Below are 16040 nucleotides of genomic sequence, written 5' to 3'. Positions count from 1 at the left end.
CTCATCCAGGACAAGAGTAATAATCAATTGAGTGTCATCGGTGTAGGAAACCATGGAGACATTGTGTTTGCCAATGACATCTGCCAGGAGCCAAATATAGATGTTGAATAATGTTGGACTTAGCATCTAGCCCTGTGGCATCCCTTGGAACACAGAAACTCCTCAAAGGCATTAGGGGCATTTACTACCTGAAAGGTATGCACTTAAATTATATTTGATGCCTTTGGATGCTGTGTGTTTTTAGGCCAGTTATTTTTGTTTTTGGCATTGCTAAATTAATGCTGTTTTTTCTGTGTTACCGTTACCATGCCTCCTTTGTCTGGCCAGTGTGTATACGTTTGCCATAGGCCACCGCTTGTCTTTGTTCCCCATGCCATATGACCGGGAGGCATTTCTTTAAATAATCAGTGTCCATAGGCCTGTATGTGTTCTTTGTTTTACATGCCTCCTGCTCATGGTTGTTTGACCATGTGGCTGGTGGCATTTTGTGCAGGCAGCCAGTGAGCTTTTGCCATTGGTCTGCACGATTTCTTTATTGTGGCCATGCCTCCTTGCTCGTTGTTGTTGTGATCATGTGACTGGAAGTCATTTTGTGTACAAAACAAAACACACAAATGAGGCACAAGGAGGTTTAAAGACCAGCAGGGGGCGAAACCCCTCTAACACAATCAAACAGCACAAAAGTGAACACCTGTGTCTGAAATTTGAGTAGGGGGAGTCCCTTTTAAAGGACGGTTTCCCTCACCCACCCAGAGGTGTCATGTTTTATCATCGGGTAACTTCCTCGCTCGACAAACCATATTCACAGTGCAGGCTACAACCCCCTCACTGAGAGGGAGGAGCTCAGGGATGTTTTTTGATGTAAAAAGAGGTATCCTAAAACCTTGATATGCGCTGGGCATGGAGGGATTGAAATGGGGAGTGAAAGTGAGCTAAACGCTAAATCCCTAGTATGTCAGAACAAACTTTAATGGGGAATCCAGAGGCCAGGATTAAAAAGGTTGAGCTATGACAGAAGAAATCAACCTGTCATAGACTAATAGTGGTTGACATGTTTCAGCCTTGTACCCTCCACAGAGGTGTAGCAGCTTTGTTTAGGACCAAATGTGAAAGGTGGGGTGAAATAACCATGCATACCAAACTTAGTAGTAAGAAAAATCATACATCCAGCTAGTGTGTAAAATAACTACTCAAAATTGCCATTGGTCAGCGTCTCCCCCATATTGTCGGGTGAGCTAATGGTACCTTAACCTCGGCACACACACACAAGGTGGCATCCAATTCCTGCAGATGGTGTCCTCACACTGGCAACGTGTCATTTTGTATGGACAGCCAGTGTGCTTTCGCCAAAGGCCTCCATGTATTCTTTGTTGTAGCCATGCCTCCTTGCTGGTTTTTGTTGTTGTGACCATGTGGCTGGTGGCCATTTTGTGTAAGCAGCCAGTGTGCTTGTTGTATTGGCCATGTGGCTGGCAACGATTTTTGTGTAGGCAGCCAGTGTGCTTTTGCCATAGGCCTGCATGTGTTTTGTTGTGGCCATATCTCCTTTATGGTTGTTGTTGTGACCATGTGGCTGGCAGCCATTTTGTGCCTGTGTGCCTTTGACATTGGCTTGCATGGAAGGATGAGATATCAGTTTAAGAATATGCATGAGGATAATTTCACTTTTTGTTAATTTTTTAATTTACATTTTTTGATATATATTTCTTATTAAAAACATTATTTTAATTGTATTGAATGTGCATTTTTATTTGTTTTAAAGAAAAAAAATGTTAAACTTATTTTTCGACTTTTTTTAAATTGTAAATTATTTTTTCCTGTTTTGCCTCGGTCGATCTATCACTCATCTATCCACCACAGACAGACAGTCTCACAACAGCATTCAGCTTTTTAGGTATATAATTCAATTTCCTCCTGGATACCCTGGCTGCGGTGCACTTCAGAGTAGACATTAGCATTATTCATTTGTGTAATGATGATAACTACTTTTCCATTCCCCCTGGACCACATTACATGCCATAGGCGCACATAGCCTCCATTTTTTAAAAGATTACTATTCCATTTATTTATTACGTTCCTTGAGTGCCACAGGTGTCTCCTTTAGAAGAAATGAACATAAAGGAAAGAGCTTTATACTGTGTGTTATTCTGTTGGGGAATTATGGTATGGTGGTGTGATTTGATTTTAAAGTGGTTATCTAAGTTAACAAAACAACAACACTAATAAACCCAGGGAGATTTTCACAATTATTCACGACCTGGCCTTCTCTGACAGGGCTACACTTAAACCTCCCCCTACCCAGTCCTTATGTGACTCTTTGAATTCTTATTTTTGGGAAAAAATTATTAACATCAAAGCCAATATTCCACTCCCCTCCCTTACTTTTGTTGAACCCCTTCCCCCGACTGCCCAGTGCTGCCTCTCTTCGATCCCCCCTCTCACCGAAGAAGTGTTCTTGGCAATACTTCCTAAAGTAAAGTCAGGCTCCCCGGCGGACATTTGCCCGGCCCGTATTCTCCAACAGATTTACTCTGTCTGCACTAAGCCCCCGATTACTTTTCTTAACAGTTCCCTCGCCCAGGGGGTTGTGATCCCAGCACTTAAATCTGCCACAATAGTGCCTATCCTGAAGAAGCCTGGTGCAGATCCTTCCGCCCCAGTTAATTATCGCCCTATTTCACTGTTGCCCTATTTGGGCAAGGTGCTTGAGCGCCACGTAACATCGGTACTCAGCGCCCATGTAGAAGTGAATGGGGGCCTAGGCCCTCTACCGAGTCCGTCGTGGTGTCGGTCCTGGACAACCTCAGGGAGGGCATGGACCAAAACAAACATCAGGCCCTGGTGCTCCTCGATCTCTCCGCCGCTTTTGACACGGTGGACCATTCCATCTTGCTTTCACGTGTCAGAGCGGCGGGAATCGGGGGCTCGGCCTTGGTCTGGCTATCGTCCTTCCTGAGGGACCGCACCCAGGTGGTCCGGTTGGGGGATTTCTCGGCCACTCCACTTAAGGTCACATGTGGTGTTCCCCAGGGTTCTTCTCTCTCTCCTCTTTTGTTCAATCTTTATATCTATCCCCTAATCTTTGTGCTCCAGCAGCTGGAGGTCACCGTTTATAACTATGCGGACGACCTCCAGCTCATCTTTAATCTATCTTCTTCTTCCCATTCTATTTCCAATTTTCAGACTATTATGATTTTTATTAGGGACTGGATGAACCACAACCATCTGAAGTTAAACCCGGATAAAAATGAGTTGGTTCTCACAGGTGGTTCTTCCAGTCCCTGGAACTCTTTATTTTGGCCTTCTTCCTTTGGTCCCCCTCCCACTCCCTCTCCCTCAGTCAAGACCTTAGGCATCAAAATTAACAATCATCTTACCCTCCACTCACAAATTAGCTCTGTTGTTTCTTCCTGCTTTCTTACTCTTCGCACTATTTGCGCTGTTTCTCGCTTCTTTTCTCCCCTGGCACTTAAACTGATCATGTCCGCCTTGGTGATCTCCCGGCTGGATTACGCTAATGCCCTTTACAACGGCATTCCGGCGTACAGCCTATGGAAGCTCCAACTGGTCCAAAACCAGGCGGCCCGATTAGTGTACGGCCTTTCCCGCTCTCACCACTCAACCCCTTTATTGAAGGCGCTCCACTGGCTGCCTGTCAGGGAGCGATCCCTTTTCAAAACAGGTTGTATGGTCTTCCAGGTGCGCCAGGGCTCAGCTCCCGCCTTCATTGCCTCTTTGATAAGGGAGTATATGCCCGCTAGAGAGCTACGTTCATCATCTCAATCACTTCTGCAGGTAGCCCACTACAAGCGCAAAAAGTGGGGAGGGGCCAACTTCTCTTTTTTGGCACCCTCTTTTTGGAACTCCCTCCCCGACCACCTACGGTTGGCCAAGCACTACCCTCTTTTCCGTAAAGACCTCAAAACCTTCTTATTCAATCAGGCCTTCTCTCTGTAAATTGTCCTCATATTTTTCTTTATTTGCACCAGCACCTACTGCCTCTCCTCTGCTATTTTAGCCTCCATAGCGCCAAGAAACCGCATGGTGAATGTAGCGCTTTACAAGTATTTTAAATTCAAATTCAATACTGCCTTTGTCTGTACTAATTTAAACTGCAAACAATGCCACATTTCACTAGAAATATTTTCTTGCTTGTTTGCTTTTAGGAGCATAAGAGAAGAGGCATTACCCACAGTATTGCCAAACAGAAGGCCTATGAAGTCACACATCAGTCCTCCAGTCACTTTCACTTGTGCAGCTTGGTACAACTGCAAACTGAGTGCTTTAGGATGGCCCCAAAGTAAGATGCTTACAAGAAAGTTGTCAGTGAGAAGAAGCAGCTTCCCACCAGTGGCATATTACCCCAAACCTTTTTTGGACCATCACGTTGTGTGCCTGCTGCACCAGCCTCAAGGGAGCAAGCTGACAGCAGCACTCTGCATCAACAGCACCACCCCAACTTAAGCCCAAGACCATGTCTGTCAGTGAGACAACCACTGCAATCATGTCAACCCCGCTGAGTAGTGACGGTGAATTGGATTTGTCCCTTTCACAAAGTAGTACACAGTGGTTTCAGGAAACAGAGCAAAGTGGACAGCAGACGCAGCAAGCAGTAGTATATTTTCCTGATATTGAAGCAGAATAGGTGGTTGATCTTCCTACTGAGCAAGAACATCCTCTTTTAGAATCATTGTCTCCCATATCTCCAGCAAGGAAAAGGAAAGGTACCACGGCACCATCTTCTCCCAGCACCACTTCTGATAATGATTATGGGGACATGGAGTGGACCCCAGCAGAGTCCATGAAACAACAGGAGAGGCAAGTGAAAAGAAAAGTTCCTAAAAGATTTAGATGTATGAAAAAAAGGATGATGAAGTGGATGACAACGACAAGGCAGTCATTATGGAAGGTGACACAGAGGAGTCTGACATTGCTATTCAACCTGCTCCGTGGGATGTGTCACAGGCCTCCACCTCCCATATTTGCAAAGCCCCAGATAAGACGTGCACCCACCCCTACCTCAGGAGAAGCGAAGAGGCATTCGACGACATGCCCACCTACCTCCAGTTTGTCTTTAGCCATTGGCAGTGGCACAGTAAAAAAGTACTTCTCCCCAGTTTGGGACTTTTTTATGGTTAGCAAAGAGGGGGAGCACCTTGCAGTAGGCAGCATTTGGCACAGAAATGATCATCAAATTAAGCCTGGTACACATTATGGTACTGGAGGCCAAACTCCACACAATGAAGTAAGAGGAGCACCTTAAAAAAATTGCTGAACATGCTTGTGGTGATGAGAAGAGCAGGGTAACAACAGCTACAAGTTCAATAATGGTGGAAGGTGATGATGAGGAAGGAGAGGATGCCATCTTTGTGCAAAGCAGCCCTGTCCCTAGCAGTGCACCAGCAGAATCATCCACCACTGCGACTTAACAATGGCACAAGGTTCGGAGTGAGATGAAGACATCACGTCATACAGTGAATGCCCCACCACAACGCATGAAGTCTATCACCACCATCTGCTCCTCAAAAGACACCTGTGTCAGTGGCCACAGAAAAGAAGAAAATCCAGTATACTATTATGCACACATTTAGGCAGTAAGGGCTCAACGTGCAGAACCACCCAACCACACATTCGTACAATGTGAAGCTGGTAAAAATGTTAGGGCTGAACCTCCTCCCTTTTTCTTTTGTAGAAGAAGCATGCCTTGGTTAAGAGCTTAATCCTTTGCTTGGCTTGTAATACAAGGCTGCAACATGACATCATCACATCCAAACATATGTGTGCTGCACTATTTGATCCAATTTACAAACAATTCTTCATCCCTTTTTCTGAAGGGGATATTTAAAAATACAAGAGATAGATTCAAGAGCAAGCTGGAGACCTGGAAGAAGTACCACAGGAACTTAGAGTCCCACCCACAGTTCTGGGGTACCACCTTCAACTTCCAGAGAGGGCAATCTTGCCTCACAGCAGCCAAAAACACCATTTACTAAAACACCGTCAACAACAGGAACAGAAGGACCGGACCCAACCTCTGCATTATATTGGTTTTAATTGGCATGGCTGAAGGTCAAAGCAGAGTCAATGGCAAAAGAGGTTGAGGAAGTGGCAGCACCAATGACCATCCACAGGATAGACCAGGAGTATGTGATTGACCCAAAAGAGGTCTATGTGGATCAAAATCCATTGATGGATTGGATTTTGACAGGAAGATGCGCCAATGACCAGTAGCCAAAGTATATGCTAAACTTTTGTCCAGTGCAGCTGGTACAGTTGTTACAGTGAGAAGGACCAGTCTCTTGCATCAAAATATGGTGAAATTGACTGTAATCAAAATGAACAAACATTTCATACCACACAAGTACACTGAAACTGCTTGGTAGGTCGTTCTATAGGGTATTGGCGCTCCTGGGCAATACACAGGTAAGTATACTCTAGTACTGAGTGAGGATCGCAGTGCATAAGGGAAGGGAGAGTCACCCTCCTCCTCAACATGTGGGTATCCACTGGTAGAACAGAAGAAGAGTCCCCTGCACATGCTAACTGCTATCAATTTTATCAATAACAGTGTAACAAAAGTTTGAGTCTTTGCTGGAACATGCGCTTCAGTTTATTCACAACAGCCTTAGCCAACACGTGTTTTGTTGTGCTTACGGTTGTGCCCTGCGACTTCTTCAGGGCTAAGAAACAAACAATAGTACAGAAATGGGAATGAAAGGTATGCAACAATTGCATCCAATGTCAGTTTCCCATTTTGATAGACTAACTTTGAAGGATCGGCTCATGTTGCCTACTCGAGCCTGTGGAAACCCATGCTGTCTTAAATGTGTCACCTTTGTTGTTTAGTGACAAACTAGTGCATTTTAAGAAAAAATATAATATTATAATAACACTCTTAGATAAAATAAACTGGTCTGCAGTTAAGGCATGTTTGTTCCTTGTGAGTCTGGTTGTGACATATGAACCTAAAGAGTCAACAGTGACTTTGCTAAAGTGAAGTTAACAAAACCGCACCTCCTTAATGTTGCCTGGTACCCGAAGGTATGTAATAAAAAATAAAATACCTATACTCAATAAGTGAAGATCCTAGGGGATAAGAGACTGGCAAAAAAGAAAGAAAAATAATGCTAAGTATACAAGCCCTGTAAGAGCAAGTTTATCGTGCTAAGGTGACCAATTCTGACTGGGAAATCAACCTTAAATCTGGTTATATTTCCGTCCCAAATGGGATTCAATAGGGTCCAATGTGAGACACACATTAAAGACTGAACATACCCACCCATGCACCCTTTTGCCCACCCAGCCACCCACCCTTTCACTCATATACCATTTTCCTTTCTATCAACCTTCCTTTCTTACACGTTTCCTTCAAGTCATCAACACTCTTTATGCAAGCTTTTGGTTAGTTACAGATAGAAGATGCAATAATAACTCTAACATCGCTTCACTTTGTAAAGCTGAGGGGGTTCACAGTCATGGGTTGATAACACCCAGGTACTAGCTAGTGAGTATAAAAGAAATTGTCAAAAAGCAAGCAAATCAGTGCCCGTCCCTTCTGCCTCCAACTGACTCTCCTCCTGCAGTAGCACTGGAGCCAGCATCACTGGTTGTCGGTGTGGCTAGAATAAAACATTATATATATTTTAGATGCCAGATACACTACCCCTTAATTTTTTCAGCAAAACAGGACAACCACAATACATCACTGCAGCTCAGTTAGCACAGCAGTATCTTCTAACAAAAATATCACTCTGGGGATTTGGTTGGTTCACAATGTTAGACAGCCAGGCGTGCAAATAATGGTCAATGAAAGACATATGGTGTTGGTTGGCAAATGCAAATGGTTGGCAAATGCAATGGAAGTGGGACATCGTACTGTTTTTGCAGCCATGTTGCACTGTCATAGAAAACTGTTGGTACACTGTATAAATGAATGAGACAGCACACAGCATTGGGGGGTGTACTCAATATGAGCTGGAAAAAGAAAGCCTTCTCAACAAAAATACATGGTGAATATTATTTATAATACTAGCTTACTTGGGTCTGCAATCTTCAAGGTAGGCAGTACAGTAGAACAATGTGTTCTTCTTAGTCTTACTTTTACAGTACCAAAATATATATAAGGGAGAGAGGGAAAGCTTACCAAGAGAGCAAATGATAATGGAACTAGTAGAGACTAGAGACTGGAAAAAGTTAGCTACTACAAAAAAGCAAACCATGTATTATAAGGAAAAGAAAGAATGCAGGGATAACAGGAATGAAACAAAGATGCAACCCATTGGGCTTTGCATGAGTGGATTTGTACACAGTCTTCTTCGCCACATGGAAGGAAGACAGCAGGCAAAGGTGTCAGAGCAACTTTATTTCTCACCAGCAACACCAGCCTCCAGGCAGCAACTCTATTCCTGGTACCCAGCACCAACATTATAATACCCCAAGATTCTACCCTAAGCCTACAACAATCACAAAAAAACAACATTTGAGAAATAATAATAATAAATAATGGGACTTAATGGGATTAGCAAAGCCCTCTGCAGCAGTGCTGGTGGTCAATGCCTTTGGCTGACAAGTTCTCCCGGACCCTTTAGAACATTCCTCTTCTTGCCCTTAGGTACGGATGTAAGAAATGAAGAAAAAAAAACATATTAGTCGAAAGTTAATCTCCACAAAATTATTATGACATGCAAACACAGTCACATAATTGTACTTCTCTAAAACAAATCACCTATAGTACGAGTATTGAGTCTATCAACTATCGGTGAGTGCCCCATACTAATCCTAAAATCCCTATTCCAACTTTCTTTAACAAAAATTACATTTGAAACTAATGCATTGCAGTGAATGAGTGGAGAAGTGTGGCTAGTGGAGAAGTGTGGCTCAATGATTAGAGTGGCAGACCCTGATGCAGAGATCTAACCCGGGACCAGGGTTCAATTCCCCGACTCAGTGGATCTTGGGCTCAAAATTCCACGGACCTGATAATTCTCGCCTCGGTACCTATTCCAATCATGGAGTCCCACTCTGCAACTCTGGGCAATAGCTTGCTTAATCTCCACAACAGCCCCCACAACGCTAAGGATGCCTGGCCTCCACCTTGGGGGTGCCCAGGAGTGGACGCCTCACAGGGAAAGCCAGGATGAGTTCCACAATGGTATTCGTACAAGCGCCTTGAGACCCTTGGGGTTGAGTAGTGCGCTATACAAGTATCAATTTACATTTACAATGATCTTTGATTCTATTCTCATGTCTCAATCCCCCTGATGGACCAACTCAGTCTCCCTTTTTTGCATTGCATAGATTCAAACTACACATCGCTGTGAAATAGCTTGGAACTGTAAGAGCTGCATAAACAAAGTCACAGAGAGAACATTCTACTCATTGATATCACAGATCCACTATAGTGACAGGAGGACAGTCTGCAAAGGCTTCTTAATTAATCAGTTGAGTACAAATATATAGGGCCCGATTCACAGAACTAACTTAAGACAAAATCCTAAACTTACTACCATTTTGGTATTCACAGAAGGCACTTACTCATTTTGGTATTCACAGAAGTCACTTACTCATTTCGGTATTCACAGAAGTTAGGAGTCCTAACTTTAGGACTCCTAAATGCCTTCTGTGAATACCAAAAGTCTTAAAGTTAGGATTGTTCTCAGTTTAGGAGTAGTAAAGTTAGGACTCCAAACTTTAGGTCTCCTAAATGCCTTCTATGAATACCGAAAGTCTTAAAGTTAGGATTTTTCTAGTTTAGGAGTAGTAAAGTTAGACTACTCCTAAACTGAGAAAAATCCTAACTTTAAGGCTTTCGGTATTCACAGAAGGCATTTAGGAGTCCTAAAGTTAGGACTCCTAACTTCTGTGAATACCAAAATGAGTAAGTGCCTTCTGTGAATACCAAAATGGTAGTAAGTTTAGGATTTTGTCTTAAGTGAGTTGTGTGAATCGGGCCCATAGTGCTTAGAGCCTTAGTAGCGGAAACTAGAATCTGGATCACATAATAATAATATTCCAACATAAACTCAACGTAACTTACAGCAGCATGGTATTTAGAAAAGAAATGTCAGCATTATAGAACGCAAACAGAACAAATATTTAATACCCCCCAAGCCCCAGAATCTCAACGCCTAGCGGGTCAAGCAGGTCCTGTTCATGGGTTAAGATATCCGCCCAGCGGTACGACAGCTGCTTGCCAGTGTGCGGCACAAATTGGCACACCTTCCCACAGCACAGCCAATGCTCCTGCAGGGTGTATCCATTTTCAGGCCTGCTACCACCTCCTTCTCGCTAAGGATTGCCTGTGGCTACACACCTGGACTGGGGTGCCGCCTACAAGGAAGACGACTCTCCACCATTGCCCTAGATGGGATAGAAAAGAAGGAAAAGGAAAGGAAAGGAAAGAAAAACTAAAGAAGTAAGGGGAAAAATAAACAAAATACAAAAAGTCATGAAAAACACCAAACAAATTTCCAGACACGTACTAATAAAATAAATAAAAATGAGGGGTAGATAAGTTTTTAATGGGGAAGGATTACAGAGATTAAAGAGGGATGGAAATTAGGCTCAGCACCATAACAGAGAGTAGAATAACAAGATGACCATGCCCATGGGAACCACGTGGTGCAGTTTGGGCATGATTTCCAATGCTAGGACGCACCCTGGTTTGCACATGGCAATGCGAACAGGCGCCATCAAACTCTGTCCGCATGTGGAACTCCACATAGCATGCCAGAGTTTTTAGCCACTTCATGGAGTCCCATGTAGCAGAACTCTGCAAACTCTGTCCAGGCCTACCTTCCTCATCCCATTGTAGAGGGATACAAGAATGACAATCCTATAACTGTTCTGTACCGCTCCAGATATGGGAACAGGTGGGGCATGACTTTACACATCTCAGCCTTAGATTGTTTGGGCACAGAGTGACTGCAACACTGAAATGCAGGGTGGATCTTCCCTACCACTTTTCTGACGCACCGCAAGGCCTCCACCCCACTCAACTAGATGGTTCCATTTGTTGTCTAGTTTGGGCGTACTGCTGATTGCAGTAGGCAAACTTCATTTTCATGTGCATCAGTTCACACCCAGACACACCTTACCCTCCCATGAAACACAGGCATAAATGAGCATCAGGAGACATTGGTCGCATGGAAGGGCATCACAGGCATATGGGAGTCCTAGCTAGCATCCATTGGGTTCATTGGCCAGCGTCACTTTCATTTTGCTCATTAAGACTCCACCCACCACTTTTAGGTTCCTTACACTGAATGTCAGGGGGATGCACACTGTGCTGAAGTGTTACACCCTATAAAACTACATAAAAAGGCAACAAAAGCAGACAGCTTTCTTTCAAGAGAGACCTACAACGTTGGAGGAACTGTAACAACTTTAGAGATGGTGAAGGATAACCATCTATGCTACCACCAGGTACAACCAGGGCCCCTTCAGCGTAGGCCGAGGGGCCTGGTTTGGGTTTGCCCAGGTTTTCCCTTTGCGGTATTAGAAATAACCATAGACAAAATAGGGGGATACATATTCGTTAAGGGGTGACTGGGTGGCCCCCACGTACTACCAGGGAGCATATATGCATCAAACCCTGACCAAGATACATTCTGGACGATGCTCTAGGGTGTATTGACACACAAAAATCAATTGTTTACTTGACCTGCACTTGGACCGTACCCACCAGCTGCTCCCTCATACCCCCCCCCCACAAGCAGGCTGGGATGTTTGTGAGGTGGGTCACAAACTGGGAACTAGCAGATATGTGTGTAGATCCCTGCAGCCCACGTTCAAAGTGTACTCCTTATAATCAGTGCTGCTTCATTTATATGTGTGCTTAGACAATATACTATGTTCCTTCTCCCTCATGTCACTGGTATGAAGTGTGGATTATCTTGGCTGCAAGGTCCTAGACCATGACTCCCATGTGGCTGACGTGCAATGGAAGTTCCCCCATCCCATAATCCCTAATTGGCACATTCCCCGAGACTGCCTGGAGGACCCCTTGTTTTGGGATACCCAGGAATCCAACATACGGAATTACTTCTCTGAAAATGGAGGAAGGACCTCTTCCAGGACAGGGGGGCTGGGACGCCTTTAAGGTGGTTACTCAGGGAATTTGTATACAGAAAATAGTGGTGGTCTGCATGACCCATGAAAAAGAGATCAAGGAGGTGGAACAGGGATTACCATAAAGGGAATAAGAGGCAGAACAGGGCAATAACCAACTTGCTGCATTAGACGTTTGCTAAGCACTAAAAGGGGCTCTGTAAGAGCGCCTCAGATGCTATAATCTCACAGCTTACCTAGCTAAAAACTACAGAGAGGGAGACAAGTCTGGCTGTCTCCTTGACTGGCTGATTCTACAGGAACAGGGAGAGGCCACCATCCAGGAGCTCAACTGTTGCTCTGGCACACCAATTTATGTACAGTAGAACATTCTACAGGTGCTCCATCAGTATTACTCATTAGTGTGTGTGGCACAGTGTGGGAGACTCAACTTCTTCTCCATCTTCCCCTCCCACAAATCTCAATAGACCAGAGAGGAGGCCTAGACACTAAGATCACAGCAGAGAATGTTAAAATGGCGATCCAGAAACTATCGAAGAATAAGACTCCAGGCCTTGCCGACTACAGCACTTTTGCTGGAAGTCTGGTGTCTCAATTGGTGGTGATGTATAATGATGCCCTAAAATCTGGGGAGCTACCATCCTCCCTCCGGGATTCATTATTGAGCTCTATTCCTAAGAGCCGGACCCCACCTGTGTATCCTCGTTGCCATATTAGGAGCAGGTTATGAAATACTGGGGAAGGTACAGTCCAGAAGATATGCTCAAGTCCTCCCAGAGCTTATCCATCCCAACCAAACTGGATTTTACTTGACTCCTGGGGCGAAGAACCTCACAAAGCATAAGACATCTGTTCCATATCCAAGATCAAATGCAGGGGCAGGTTCCCAAACAGCATGTCTAGTGCTATACATTGAGAAAGCATTTGTTTCGCTGTCCTGGGATTACCTGTTCCAGGTTGTAGCACGGATGGGTGTTGGTAGGCAACTCCCTGCATGCACGACTTTGTTATACACTAAACCTCTGTCCTGAGTCTGGATCAGGAGCCACATCTGGGACACATTTCCTATAGGACGCAGCACGCAATAGGGGTGCCTCGTCTCCGCACTTGTATTTGCAATGGCAATGGAGGTCCTTGCCATTCGGCTAATAAAGGATGCTCAATCCTGGGGCATGCCTCTTGTGGACAGGACGCATGTGGTGTCACTATATGCTAAGAACCTGCTTTTGTATCTCTGAGATGTCCGATCGGACCTCTCCCCTAATCAGGAGGTGCTCCAGGCCTTCACTAAGAATATGCCAGTAAAGTCATGGAAACGGTTACCAATAACCACTACGGAGAAAATTTCTTAATCGAAGATGGTTGTCTTATCTAGGCTTCTGTATTAGTTTTTAATTAATCTTCTTTTGCTGCCTCAGTGAGGGTTCTTCAGCAAATTAGACATGCTGTTTGGGGAACTTATTTGGGGAAGTGGCCACCGTCGCCTGAAGAAACTGCAGTTGCTCGTGGGAGAGGATTGTCTGGGAGCCCCGTTGTTTGAAGCCTACTACGTGGTGGTGTACCTGCAATGGTTTGCCAGGTGGCTATCACGCTGTAATCTGCATGAAATGTACCATGGCCCACAGCATCTGTTGACTACCATGATTTGTAGCTTCTTGCGGCTGAAGACTATACCTAAATGTCAACAGTCCTTTCAGGTGTGTGTAGCCCATAAATGTCTCATAAGAGTCTACCTTCCAACATGTCATATACCTCCTAAGCCTCATTACTCTCATTATCAGGTCTTCCACTGTACCCTAGGACATATTAAGAGGTGGAATTATGTGGCTGACAGAATCATTCACTGACCACAGACGGGGATCCATTCTCTGAAGACCACCTACTCTCTTTGTAATGCTTCGAGTGGATTATGAACAACCACTGGTGAAGTTCCTCACACGCCTTCAATTATATAATACTTGCACACCTTGTGGGAGACACGTGATGAGAAGTCTATGATGCACACAGTCCTCCAGGTGCCTCTTACCACAGGGGAAGGCAGCCATTTGACCACATGGTTCTACAGACCACTTCGGAAAAAATATGGTCATATCTCTGGGGCCCTTGTGCGCCAATTGGGAGGATGATTTGGGGAGGGTGCTGAACAATACTGAGTGGAAACAGGACCTGGCATTCCCACAGCAGGTCTCCAGAAACACCAGGTTTAACAATATAAAATTGGGAGTGTCCAGGGAAGGCATGGCTTGGCAGTTCGGGCTGGACTGTTCCCATGAGGCATAGGGTCAGACTGATTTGCATATGGCCATGTCTGAACTGGGGTAGTGTGGAGTGCAAAAAAACGATGGATTTAGGCCCAGATCTCTGTACTGGGGTGAATGTATGACATTGTTCTGCATTCTGTCCATCACCTGTGGTTTTTGCGTTCCCACTCCGCCACCATGGGTACAGGACCTCTCATCCAACGCATCGCCAGTCGACGCTTGGCAAGGAGAAGACCAATTGCTACCAATTTATGTACATTCTTCTTAAGAGGTTTAGTATAACCCAGGAGCGCCAATAGGGGATCTGGAGCAAGAGTTAACCCAAGTATGTCATTCAGCTGCTGAAATATTGACCCCCAATAATGTTGTACCTGTGGGCACTGACATGCCTGTTGAAAAAAATCAGCCTGCGGCGCATGACACCGCTTACAATTATCAGTGTCCCTCAATTCATATCCGAATAGACGTAGCGTGGAATAATACACTCTATTTAAACATTTTAAATGGGCGAGACAATGATGGCCATTAATAAAGATCTTACGGGTGACCTCGCAGCAGTAGAACCATATGTCGTCTGTGATGGGGACGCCAATATCTAATTGCCAGGCTTGCTTAACCTTACTAAGGGAGAAAGTCTCCGCGTCCAGAGCTGAGGCATATAAATTGGAAATGAGCTTACACAGGGACTGCACACACAAACAGAGCCGTCAATGGAGGGATCCCAAAGGGCTCTTGTAATTCTTCTCCGAGTATCGCCCGCAGAGCATGCCGGGTTCTAAAGAAATGGATTTAAGTGTGAGCTGAATTCGCACTATCTGTCCCCGCCACCCCCTCCCACGTACCCACCTGCCCATGTCTGAAGAGGTCACCTATGTTCTGTATGCGTAATGTTTTGAGGGAATCCAGGGTCCCTTTCTCCGAACTAAGAGTGAAACATTGGCACCACTCAACATGCATTCGGGGTGAGTATAATTGCGCCCCATCATACATTCTAAGCAATGCATTCCACGCATGAATGACGGAGTTGATCGAGTCCAATATGCTGCAGCATCTCGTTGGGGTCTGCGTGAGGAAGCGAGGCAGGGAGTGTGGGGCAGCAGCTACTTTCTCGATGTGAAGATGAGGCAAATCATGGTACCCATGTACCCAGCTGTATGCATGAGAGGCCTGTGCGGCCCTGTAATACAGTTTAAAATTCGGGGCATTCAGTCCGCCAGCAGTGTACCGAAGCATGAGGGTGTCCAAGGCAACTCTAGGGGACTTACCAGCCCATGGTTATTTGACCATCAGGGATTGGAGTATACGAAACAGATGCAGAGGTACTACTATGGGAATATTAGTGAAGAGAAAGAGCAGGCAAGGGAGTATAACCATTTTCATTAACCCCTTGGACGCTCATGACGAGCTCAGCTCGTCATGAGGTACAACTCCATACACTCATGACGAGCTGAGCTCGTCATGAAACAATGGGAATCAGGAAATATCAGCACCGGAGCCAAATAACACTAGCATCGATGGTGTTAAAGAGACTCTACCAGCCAAGGACAATGGGAGTCGTATCTATCTATCTATATCATCCCCAAGCTTATCAATCAATTTTCCATAATTAGCTGTAATTACCTCATCAGCATCAGAGTGGACCAGAATGCCCAGATAACGCACCAGTTCAATGGTCCATTGTAGTGAGAAATCAAGTGGAAACTGTTTTGT

This window comes from Lissotriton vulgaris, chromosome 4_1, assembly GCF_964263255.1.
Source record: "Lissotriton vulgaris chromosome 4_1, aLisVul1.2, whole genome shotgun sequence".
Taxonomy (NCBI): domain Eukaryota; kingdom Metazoa; phylum Chordata; class Amphibia; order Caudata; family Salamandridae; genus Lissotriton; species Lissotriton vulgaris.
This window is presented reverse-complemented; position numbering follows the sequence as displayed.